General features: G+C 48.7%; 1 long non-coding RNA gene across 1 annotated transcript; it reads right to left on the reverse strand.

The window, feature by feature from the left end:
- Positions 1-1,606: 1,606 nt before the first annotated feature.
- LOC124698920 lies at positions 1,607-12,133 on the reverse strand. The gene is made up of 3 exons (XR_007001166.1): positions 12,046-12,133; positions 2,296-2,401; positions 1,607-1,658 (listed from the first exon to the last, which is right to left on the reverse strand). It is a non-coding gene; the product is annotated as an uncharacterized LOC124698920 (long non-coding RNA).
- Between the last annotated feature and the right edge of the window lie 964 nt (positions 12,134-13,097).

Below are 13,097 nucleotides of genomic sequence, written 5' to 3' on the forward strand. Positions count from 1 at the left end.
GTACAGTACTTCGTATGTAATTCCCTTTTGAGGACACAAGGAATAACTCTGATCCCATTTTTCGTGCATCATTTGTTATGTCAGCGTATATGGCAAGAACTAACTGAAGAACCTACTGCTGATGATTGGAGCTCCGACAATTGTATATGCCACTACAAGAAAAAGGAGAATAGACCTCCCTGTTTTGCAATCGAAGCAAGGAACAATGATTTTTTTTCTTTTTGCAAATTCAAGGAACAATGATTGATTGCTCCAATTTCCGCAGGATAAAAATGTTGAGTACTACAACTGTTCCGTAGTAACTAGGGAGGACGGAGGGAGGCGGCAAGGAGTAAAAGCAGGTGGAGCAGTACCTGTTGCCGAGCAGCTGATGAAGCTGGATGATTGACTGCTCCTCCTCATCGGAGAAGTTGCCGCGCTTGATGTCCGGCCGCAGGTAGTTGATCCACCGGAGCCGGCAGCTCTTGCCGCACCTCAGCAGGCCTGAAACAGGAGAGATCTTATTTAGCATCCGGCGGCCGCATGAGTTGGATCGATCTGATAACAGCAGCGCGGCACTCACCGGCTTGCTTCGGCAGCGTGCGCCAGTTGCCGTGGCCGAAGCTGGTGATGTGGGTAATGAGGATCTTGTCCTCCTCCGCCGTCCAGGGCCCCCGCTTGAGCCCCATATTCTCGCAGCACGGAGCCCTACCCATTACTGCTGTTCCTCCTCCCCGGAATCTCTCGCACGCTCGCTCGGTCGGCACGACAGAGCTTCGACAAACCACTGCTGCTGGTTACTGAACTTACCCGACGCCGCCACAAGAACCACCACTGCTGGTGATTGGAGCTCCGCCACCAACAACCTCGACTGGAGCTCAGCCGTGCCTCAGCCACCGCCACCGCCACCGCGACGGAGTAAAATCCCCATTTTTAGCTCAAGCTAGGGCGGATGCAGCAGCAGCAGTGCAGCACCCGATTGGTGCTCCATCGCCACCGCGATTGGATATCCTCCATCCAACCGCCACCACTTGAGCTCCGCCGTGCTGCCGCCGCCACCGCGAGAGATCAGGAGGAAAATCCCAATTTTTAGCACCACCTCGGTGGACACGAGAGCATGAGGGCGCGGCGACGCCATAGAGGGAGAGAGCGCCCGCGACGAGAGAGAACGAGAGGGCGGCGACGTCGCCCACAAGGGAAAGAGCGTAGGACGGACGGGGAAAGGCGCAGGGCGGTGGGCGCCGTCGACGGGAGCGACGAGGTCGTCGCCAGGAAGAGGAGAGCGTGGGGAGTGGGGCGGAGTTTGGTCGGACAAAAACCAGGGTGGTTTTCGCAAAAGGACCCGGCTAGGTGGCATCCGGTGCTGGTTTGTCAATCCCAGCATCCGAGTGCTGGTTTGTTTGACCCAGCATCAGGGTGCTGGTTTGTTTGACCCAACACTCAATCAATCAGGAAAAGAAAATGTACGTAAACCACCGCAAACACGTCAGTAAAAGTGGTAGACAAACTTGCATGGCCGACCAAACCCATCGTGCCAAAAATACAACCACCACGGAAGCCCCCCTCTCTCTCTCTCGCCCTCCCCTCTCCCCTAGATACTTGTGCAGAGACAAACTAATCTAGCTCTCTAATCTAGCTCTTCTTCCTCCTCCGTATCTCCAAGAATCGCCATGGAGCACCTGCAGCAGTTAAACTCAGATGTTTGAGGTGCATGCAACAAAGATAACAAACCTGGATCCACATAGATACATTGGGGAAAGACCCATGTTTCATGTAACAAAAAGCACAAATAAACTTAGTACAAAATTTATAGGAAACCTCCAAGTTCAGGCAAACACAATTTTCAGTTGCACACAATGCACTGATTTCATTGAGTATATTGGAGTTGCTCCCACTGGCAAGTGAGTTGCTCCTCGGGTCTACATTATGTAAAAAAGTAACTTAGGAAAAGAACATTTTCCATTGATCGGCATTATGTGTAAACAACTTAGCACATGCATGGAGTAACAAAGTAATGTATGCAGAAACAAAAACTCTCCACTGATAGTTAGTAAAAGAACACCCTCCACTGATGGATGTTATGTGTAAACAACTTAGCACATGTATGAATCAACAGAGCATATTATGTGAAAGCGACTTAAAAACTAACTTAAACAACTACTAGTATTCAACTTGGATAAATTTACACAAAAATCAACTTGTCTAATTCCAGTATCCAACTTAAGCATATTAGTAAAAGCAAGTTAACTAAACCATTGGTGCCACGTATGCATGCTGATGAAGCAAAAATCACAATAACTACAAGTGGGTATATACCTCATTGGAAAAAGCTCCATGGTAAGTTCGAAGATACAAACTCTTCAGTGCTCGTCATCCCAACAAAAAGACCGTCTCTTATGGTGGCACCAACACCTTCTTTTAGCTATTTTGTGCAAAAAAAAAAACATGTTAGCCAATACTCCCTCGGTAACACCTAGGAATGATGGTAGACGTTGTTGTAGGGCTTACAAAGAAGCTAATTGCAGCGGAAAACAAGCATGAGGGACCGATTGGCATCCTCTTTAATCATTTGTTGTATAGCTAAAAGAACAACAGTTAGACCATGGGATAGAACCTACTGAAACACCCCAGGCACAAATCTGGACTATTTTGCTTGCAAAAACCAAACCTAGAACTTAGAGCAACTTAGATCTCCAATAAGAACTAGTAAAAGCAGTACTAAAACCAATAAAACAACACTAGTAAAAAACAAATAGGATACGCACATGAAAATCGCTTATAAAAATCTACGACAGCTTAGCTCTTTAGCTCTGACCAACCTGGGACAAGGACTGGATTTTACATACAATTGGGATATTGGGAACAAAAATAATAACATGCATGGGTACTAAGTACTAACAAATCCTATAAGTTAAGCAACTTGTTTTATTGTAGATTATATCGATGCAAGTAACACAGCAACAAAATAAGAAAGGATCAGAAACTTAGATCATGCAAAATTCCAGGTTAATACCCAGAAATTTAGTTGTACCTACCCCATAGATTCCCATAGGGGAAAAAACAAAACTGAAACTTCAGGCAACTTAGCTTAAGTGTAGTTACAAGTTAGTGACATACCTGCATCAAGTGAGCAGGATCAAGCTGCATACATATTACATAGTTGCATACTACCCCATAAAGATGTTAGACTGTATATACGTAGCGTTGTATATGTCTTGTATTGTACCTCTTGGTACCCATATATATATGAGATAGCCACACCCGTATTGGGTGTCGAGCAGTTTCCCAAACCCTCTTGTTTTACATGGTATCAGATTAGGTTACGATGGCTTCCGCTGCCTCCGCCGCCGCCGTGTCGCCGATCGCATCGGCTCCCGCTGCCGCCGCCGCTGCGCCGGCTCCTGCTGCCGCTCCTGCCTCGCCCTTCCTCGCCTCCCGGCCGCTCGCCATGTGGTGGCCAACTCCTGGCGTCGCACCTCCTGGTGCCCTAGCTGGGTCGGCCTCCTCATCCGCCGCCGCCGGCCCGAGTGCCGAGGGCGATCCGTCGCCGCCGATCGCCCATGGTGGCCTGCCTTCCTCGACCACCGCGCCGTTGCCGCCGTATGGTGGCCCTCTGCCGCCGTCGGCCTACGGCGCCCAGTACGCGCCGATCTACGGCGCCTCTTCATCGCACTATGGGGCTCCGCCGTCTGGCGGTCATCCGCCGCCGTCGGCCTCTGGCGCCCCCTCTGCGCCGATCTACGGTGCTCCCTATGCGCCGCAATACGGTGCACCCGCACCACACGTTGGTGCCTCGTCCCCGTCTGGCTGGCCGGCGCCGCCGCCAACCTACGGTGCGCCTACCTTTGGGGCCCCCTTGGCGCTCCCTCGCCCCTGCCGCCTCCTTGGAGCCGGCACCGCCGGCGCCGCTCTACGCGTCACCATCGCCAGCCCATACGGACCCGGCGGCATCGTCGCCGTTCTACTTCTCGCATCTCCTACCGCCGAAGCTCACGCCGGACAATTATCCGTCGTGGCGCGCGCAGTGCTCCCCGCTCCTTCGGAGTCGCTACTTGGAGGGGTACGTCGATGGCTCGCTCCCGTGCCCGCCGGTGTATCACCCGGCGTATCACGCATGGGTGGCTCAAGATCAGGCCATCCTCTCGCCATCCAGGTCGTCGCTCACGCCGAGCGTCTCGTCGATGGTCCTCTTCGCTTCTACGTCGCGGGATGCGTGGACGGCTCTTCACAGCGAGTTTCGCCTCACAATCTCAGGCGCGTGCTCATGCTATTCGCACCGAGCTAGGCGAGACCAAGCTTCTCGACAGCGAGCATCACGGACTACTTCAACAAGATGGCCGGCCTCGCCGACACACTCGCCTCCATTGGCCAGCCGCTTCGCTCCGAGGACTTCACCACCTATGTTCCGAATGGCCTTGATGATGATTATGACAATCTTGTTGAGAACATCAGTGGTCGCGACGATCCATTGCCGCGCCGTGAGCTCTACTCGCGCCTCCTTGGTCGTGAACAGCGTGTCAAGGTGAAGCATGCCTCTCCAAGCTTCTCCGCCGCCAATGCAGCTGCTCGTGGTAAGCCCCGTGAAGCCGCCAACGGCGGGTGGCAAGTTCTCCGCCGCGCCTCCGCGGACGCAGCGGTCCGCCGCGCCGCCCGTCACGGGCGGGAATCGCCCCCGTGCTCGCTGTCCATCATGCGGTGCCCAGCAAGCGTGTCGGCCGTGTGGTCTTGACAACCACATCGCCTCTCGCCGTCATCGGCGCTTCAAGCAAGACTTCCTCGGCATCGGCAACAATGGCAAGGGCAACGACAAGCAGGCTGCCGCTGCTGTGACCGGTCAGGAGCACGGATATACTCCGTCATATCCCATTGACGCGTCATGGTACATGGACACGGGAGCTACTAATCACCCGACGAGTGAGATGAGTAAGCTCTCCACCCAGGAGCCATATCGCGGTCATGATCGGGTTCGCACCGCCAACGGAGCAGGTATGCGCATCTCACATGTTGGTCGGGCTTCTCTTCTCGCACATAACTCTCGTCCCTTGCATCTCCGTAATGTTCTTCGTGTTCCTTCCGCCACACGTAGTCCGTTGTCTATTCCTCAACTTACTCGTGATAATAATGTCCTTGCTGAATTTCATCGTTTTCATTTTTTCATCAAGGATCGGGACACGAGAGCCGTTCGCTTAGAGGTCGTCTTCGCCATGGCCTATATGCGCTTGATCCGCCCCCGTGCCGCATGCTCCTCAAGTGTTCGGTGGTGTGCGTGTGTCCTCTACACACCGGCATGCACGCCTCGGTCATCCCGCTCGCTCCCATAGTTCGCCATGTTCCGCATCGTCATGAACTTCCAGTTGTGTCCAATAAAAGTGTAGAGACTATCCGTGATGCCCGTCGGCAAGGCAAGAGTCATCGGCTTCCGTTTTCGAGTCGAGTCGTGTGGTTAAACATCCTCTTGAGCTTGTGTTTTCTGATGTATGGGGTCATGCCCAAACGTCCGTTAGTGGCCATAATTACTATGTCGGCTTTATTGATGCTTACAAGTCGGTTCACCCGGCTTTATCTTATTAAACGCAAATCTGATGTGTTCGACGTTTTTGTTCAATTTCAAACACATGTTGAGCGTCTTCTTAAGCACAAAATTCTTCATGTTCAGATCCGATTGGGGGGTGAATACCACAACCTCAACTCGTTCTTTAATAAGCTTGGGATCTTGCACCGTGTGTCTTGTCCTCATACACATCGGCAGAATGGCACCGCTGAACGTAAACATCGACATCTTGTAGAAACCGGCCTTACCTTGCTTGCCCATGCCTCCGTTCCGTTTCGGTTTTGGAGTGATGCTTTTACCACAGCCTCGTTTCTTGATAAATAGGCTTCCTACACGACTCCTACAAATGAAAACCCCCTTGAACTCTTGCTCAATGAACTCCCGGATTATACGTTTCTTAAGGTTTTTGGGTGTGCTTGTTGGCCTCATCTTCGTCCATATAACAAGCGCAAGCTGGAGTTTCGGTCCAAAAAGTGCGTCTTCCTTGGGTATAGTTCTCTTCACAAAGGGTACAAGTGCCTCCATGTTCCCACGAACCGTGTTTACATATCTCGTGACGTAGTGTTCGATGAGAATGTGTTCCCTTTTTCCGCACTTCCGAACAACACTTCTACACCCATACCACCCGTGCCTTCTGTTCCACCGTTGCCCGATCAATTTGTAGATGCTCGCATATACTCTGCGTTGCTTCCTAACCATGCTGCAGGTATTGGACGCGGCGCTCGTCTTGAGCTTCCGGATGATCGAGGCGCCGGATGCGGACGTGGATCACGCCCACGATGCTGTTCCCGTGCATGCCCCATGCATGCCGGGTCCCGCCTCCCAGCCCGTGGCCGCCTCGCCCGCCACAGCTGCCTCGCCCGGCCAAGCGCCATCGCCGGGCGCCTCCGTCTCGGCCCCGCGTGGGCCAACACCGCCTGGCCCGTCACCGCCTGGCCCGTCACCGCCACGCTCCCCGCCGCTGCTCGAGCCTGGCTCCTCGTCGCCAGGGCTGGCTTCGCCACTTCCTGCGTCTCCCGCCCTCGACTCGTCCTCGCCGTCGTCAGAGCCTGGCTCGTCCTCTCCTGTGCCACCGGCTCCTGTGACTCGTGGACCTCGTACTCGCAGTCAGTCCGGGATTTTTCGTCCCAAGGAGCGCACGGATGGGACTATCGCATGGATTGCTGCTTGTGTGGCTGATGCTACTGCTGACCCTACTGCTGAGCCTCGTCATTTTCAGGCTGCTCTGGGTATTCCCCACTGGCGCACTGCGATGGAGCAGGAATTTCAGGCTTTACTGAAGAATGACACTTGGCGTCTGGTTCCCCCTATCTCTGGCGTCAATGTTATTGATTCCAAATGGGTGTTCAAAGTGAAGAAGCATGCTAATGGTTCTATTGAACGCTACAAGGCACGCTTAGTTGCCAAGGGTTTCAAACAGAGGTATGGTCTTGATTATGAGGATACTTTCAGTCCAGTTGTCAAGCCTACCACTATTCGCCTGCTGCTTTCTTTGGCTGTTACTCGAGGTTGGTTCCTTCGACAGCTTGATGTCCAGAATGCGTTTCTGCATGGCATTCTTGAGGAGGAGGTCTATATGCGTCAGCCTCCAGGCTTTGTTGATCCTACCCGTCCTCACCACCTCTGCCGCCTTGTTAAGGCTCTGTATGGACTTAAGCAGGCTCCTCGTGCCTGGCATGCCCGACTTGGCTCGGTTCTTCGTGCTCATGGGTTTGTTCCATCCAAGGCTGATACATCACTGTTTCTCCTTCAGCGTCCTGAGGTTACTATGTACCTGCTGGTTTATGTTGATGATATCATCCTCATTAGCTCCTCTGATGCTGTTGCTGATCGCCTTGTGTCCGCACTCGTGGTGATTTTGTCGTTAAGGACTTGGGTGCTCGCACTATTTCCTTGGTCCGGAGGTCTCACGGTCTTCTGCTGGGCTGACCCTTACACAGCCAGGTATTCTCCGGACTTGCTGCGCCGTGCCTGGTATGTTGCGGTGTAAGCATGCTACCACTCCTATGTCTGCTACTGATCGCATGACTCGCTCTTGATGGAGACATTCTTTCGCCCGATGACGCTACCGAGTACCGCAGTCTTGTTGGAGGGCTGCAATACCTCACTATCACCGGACCGGATGTCTCTTATGCGATCAACCGTGTGTGTCGGCATCTTCATGCACCTCGGACGTCTCATTGGTCAGCTGTGAAGCGTATTTTGCGCTATGTCTCTCTCACTGCCTCGTATGGTTTGCTACTTCAGCCAGCCCCGTCTTGTGCACTTTCTGCTTTCTCGGATGCGGATTGGGCTGGTAATCCAGACGACAGGCGATCCACGGGGGGATATGCAGTATTCTTTGGTCCTAACTTGATCGCCTGGAATGCTCGCAAGCAAGCTACAGTATCTCGCAGTAGTACTGAAGCTGAATACAAGGCAGTTGCTAATGCTACAGCTGAGCTCATATGGGTACAGGCTTTGTTGAGAGAATTGAGAGTCTCTCAACGTCGGCCTCCAGTTCTTTGGTGTGATAACATCGACACTACATACCTCTCTTCCAATCCGGTATTTCATGCCCGAACAAAACACATTGAAGTGGATTATCACTTTGTCGTGGAACGCGTTGCAAAGAAGCTACTTCGTATCAAGTTCATCTCTTCCAAGGATCAACTTGCTGACATCTTCACGAAGCCTCTTCCACAGCCACAGCTTGTAGGTTGTAGGCGCAATCTTAACTTGATTTGTACTTCAGGCCACGATTAAGATTGAGGGAGGGTGTTAGACTGTATATACGTAGCGTTGTATATGTCTTGTATTGTACCTCTTGGTACCCATATATATATGAGATAGCCACACCCGTATTGGGTGTCGAGCAGTTTCCCAAACCCTCTTGTTTTACAAAAGAAAGAGTAAGAAACATATCCCAGGTTTGTGATTACAAATTTGATCGCTGCCAGGTTTCCAACATGTTAAAAGTAAGATTCCCATAGTGTGCCGCCCCTTCACTAGCCCAATAATTACCACCGTACCCCTTTCCCTCTCTCCTTCTAGCACAACTTTCCTGTTCTGCAATATCAACAAATCTAGTACTTCTTCTTCCTCCAAATCTCCATGGATCCAAGCACATGACTGAGCAAGAACAAAGTTTTTACCAAAAAAAGAACACAAAACAATGACCAATTATCCTAGATGATGAGACTGAAAGAATAAACCTAAAGATAAAACGTTGACTAGCCAACTTAGGCAGACTAAATAAGTAAACTTAGCCGTGTTGAGAAGCCAACTTGATTAAATTCAAAAACCAAGTATCCTAGAAGATGAGACACAAAGATAGTTGGTTTGATTCTGTAACCTAACATAACTAGAAGATGAAATCAAACTTAGTCGCGTTCAGAAGCCAACTTAACCTCACATTTGCAATGAAAAAGGGAGAGATTTCAATTCATTGTGAGAAAACTACTATGTTCACGTTAGTATGCAACTTAACCAGATTTAGTAACCAACCTTAATTGTGTTCAGAGGCCAACTTAATTATAAGTAACCAACTAACCTAGAAGACGAGACACGAAAACAAAACAGTTTAAAATGTTGAGAAAAAGTTAAAATTTTAGATTCAGTAACCAAACTTAGCCATGTTTCATAAGACAACTTAGTAAGATACAGTAACCAACTAACCTATAAGATGAAAACACATAAAACGGTTGAGGAGCCAAACTTAGTTAGGTTCAGTGACCAGCTTTAAAACTATGTGTTCAGAAGCCAACTTAGTTACATTCGACAAACCAAGTAGACTAGAAGATGAACACATAAATAAACCAAAAAAGTATAGGTTGAGAAGCCAACTTAGTTAGTACCCCTTTGTTTGGGCTTAAATTCTTGATTCTTGGATTCTAGCTATTGTAGAATTAGAATCTGAAACAAACAGCTCTCCACAATGTCCAGATTATGTAGAATTGATTCTAAAAAATACACACAGAGGTCCAGAATCTCAGAATTGGCAAAAGAGGTGATTCCCGAGCTTCTTCCACGTTTGGGCCGAATCGTTTTTCAGCGTGGCCTCGTATTATCTCTGCGGCTGTGCCCTCTCGATCGTTTCCCACGCCCGACCTGTAGCCGCCTCGCCCCAGCCGCCGCCGGCTCCCGCTCCTCCGGCCGCCGCCTCACGTCTCCCACCTGATCCTCCGGCCGCCGCCTCACGTCTCCGCTCCGCTCCACCGGCCGCCGTCGACTCGCTCCGCTCAACCAGGCCGTCGTCAACTTGCTCCGCTCCTCCGGCCGTCATCAAATCGCTCCACTCGACGACGCCTGGCTGCAGCGCCTAGTCCCTCCGCGTCCCTGTTCTTGTTTCCTTTGCTCTCTGTGAAATTGCCACATATGCACGCTGTTAGTTGAGTGTGATAGCCAGCCACAGCGTAGAAGTTTCATATTTCTGCACATATACACGCTTTGCTAAAGAAGTTTCTTACTGTGGATAACAATATGACGTAGCCAAATACTACTATGACAGATTTCTGAACATAACTGCATGTCATTTTCTAGTGTATTTAAGAGAACATAATGACACATCAGTTTGGTCGGTACCAAGTATTGTTGTAGAACAAGTACAGTCATACAGGGCTACTAATCCATCGGTATAATGTGCAGAAATATGATACAGGGCCAGATTACATAACGTGTTGTAACTGATTAGGTGAAACATAAGGTACTACAATGTTACTGCCATTCTGAATCAAACTTAAACTAAACCAGAACCTCTCCATTCACTAAAGCTACTACCCATATCTCATATAGAATATTATATGACCACGTAGCACAACAGTAACTCAATTGTATGATTATGAGTATTTTTTTAGAGAAACAAAGAGAGATTATAACAAACAACAGTTCTTAAATATTTGTATACATAGGTGTCATTTCGATGAAATCCCGACAGAAGCAATAACATACATTTTACAAATGAAGACATAATATACATTTTACATTAATTACGGTCCGTAAAGCTGCCCAAACAGCAAAGTAAACAAACAGATAGATTCTGATTCTCAGATCCCACAGCAGGGTAAACAAACAGACTGCTTCTGATTCTCAGAAATCAAGAATCACAGCTGATTATCAGGAATCAGGATTGACAGCAGAATCTCAGAATCCAAAGCCCAAACAAAGGGGGCCTTAGATTCAGTAAACAACTTAACTATGTTCATGACCCAACTTATTTTGATTCGGTAGCCAACTAAGCTAGAAGATGAAACACAAATTAAAATTTAGCAGGTGATGTGCACCACTCTACTCATTTCGCTCCACGGGAAAATGCAACATCAGATGAAATTGAGCACCGATCAAACAGATTGTGGGCATCATGATCTGTTGTGGAGTTTTTTTTTTTTTGCAGGAAGGAGAGTTGTGCACGTTAAGCTAATACGATGGAGTGTTATGCCGCACCATATATCAAAGTATAATATAGCGTTAAAACATAATGTAAGCTATGAAAGTGTGCAATGATGACTGAAATATAACATCTAAAGAACCTTCGATGCTAAATTTGAAGCTTACGAATCTGTCGCTGGAGTCGTACAATTCCGTGACAGTGGTAGCTTCTGCTAGCTCTGCTCCAAACCAATCACATATATGGAGCATTTACAAGGGTATTGCTCAAGCTAAAACTCTGTTCCGTGAATGCTCTGTCTCAAATGTTAGGAGAAAGCTCAACTCTGTAGCTCACTCACTTACCAAACAAACAAGTAGTTCAGGTGTGTGTAACCGCTGGTTTGAACTAGTGTCATATGTTATTGTTGATCTAAAGAAAGATGATGTAAACCTTGGTTATGAGTAATATATGAGCTTTCCCTCTCGAAAAAAGAACCTATACTCACATGTTTTATATTACGACAAACTAATGGCAGTATTTTTAGTTTTTTTTTTAAGTAGCAACCAAAATAGATAAGAAACCTGCACAACACAGCAGAGAAACCAAAAAAGTTATGTAACCTGCATAAGACTACCACGAAGCACGGAGCCAGACAAAAGCTCCTCAATTTCATATCTCGATTTCAAATGACTCGAGACAAAACTAAACCTAGAAGGATCAGACATCATCCACCCATTCGCTTGGTCTAGAGAGAATGCATGTTGAGGAGCTCCCTGAAGAAACGGAAGATCTCCTTTTTTGCAAACACTGATTATGAACGAAAATAGCGCACTAACTGAATTGTTGCATTGTGTTGGCCTACTCAGACAACTAAAGAAACGGGAGATCTCCTTTTTCTAGTGTCCCAACTTGGATGGATTCAACACATCCTATCATGAATTGTAATTGCGTTGTATGGAGTACCCTTGTCTGGAAATCCCACATGTATAGAAAAACAGGGACGGATCCATCGGGAGCCCAATCATGAAGCCACTCGCGCCAAATTACATCCAGAACTGCAAGATTTTTTTCGCTCCCCAATCACCCCTACCAATACCAACCCTCAGCCACGAGGCGGGACTCCCCAATAGCCATGAATCGAGATCCAACAATTTAGTAGTTGGCTCACCTGCTCCGAAACGTGTCGGTATCTGCCCTCCCGCGCCTCCCCGGTCGTCGATGGAGAGCTTGCTGCACGACCGATTGACTCGTCGACATAGAGCTCGCCGCACAACCGGTCGTCTCGCTCCTCGACGCAGAGTTCGCCGCCCGGTTCGCCCACGAGCACGCCTCCCTCCAGCGCGCGCTCGCGCTCCGCCGACGAGCTCAGCGCCTGCTCCGTCGCACCCATCCTCCCGCGACGTAATCGCCCGATGCCGACGAAACCCTAGCGTTGCCGTGGGACAGAGAAATGGGGAAAGGTTCTGGGGAGAGAGAAGGGGCGCTGCGCCGCGTAGACGCGTACCCAGGTGGGGTTTGGTCGGGGGGCAGATGGTTTCAGTCGGAACACAGTGCGTGATCACCTCATCAAAAACGCATCGGACGGTCCGTGACCGAGTGCTCGGTTGGACAAATAACATCCAAGCACTTTTTAGCAATTGGGTTCGCAAAAACGTTGGTCCGACACGTAATTCTAGTCGGAGGTAGTAAATTATTAACGCAAATTGATGAAGATTTATTTAAATTTGTAGTCGATATACGAGTATTTTATTATTTCCATATAACATTTACTGAACTAGTGGCTTGTCTACTTAGCCATTTAGTTTGGCCTAGGTTCGATTCTTAGGATGCTAAATATTTTTGGCAACCTTTTTCTTCATCTATATACCTACTAACAAATGAGTTAAAGTTTGTGCCAAATATTTTATCTACTTCCTCCGTCTCAAAAAAAGCTACTGAAATTTGTCTAGATAGGGTGAGTGAATGACAAAAAACTACCATAATTATGGCAATCGTGGCACGGAACTACCAAATGTATTCGTTTTGTCACATTACTACCATTATTGGGGCATGTCTATGACGCGGAGCACTGATTTCATTATTTAGACGTGTTAAACCATTTTCTGACTATTCGGGCTCACCTGTAAGGACTACGTGGTAGGTGAATTTTGCAAATATAACCTTAGGATATATTTTGGTGTCACACAGATCCATTTCCCCACATAAAAAAATAAAAATAGA

The sequence above is a fragment of the Lolium rigidum genome, chromosome 3 (assembly GCF_022539505.1).
Source record: "Lolium rigidum isolate FL_2022 chromosome 3, APGP_CSIRO_Lrig_0.1, whole genome shotgun sequence".
NCBI classification, from domain to species: Eukaryota; Viridiplantae; Streptophyta; class Magnoliopsida; order Poales; family Poaceae; genus Lolium; species Lolium rigidum.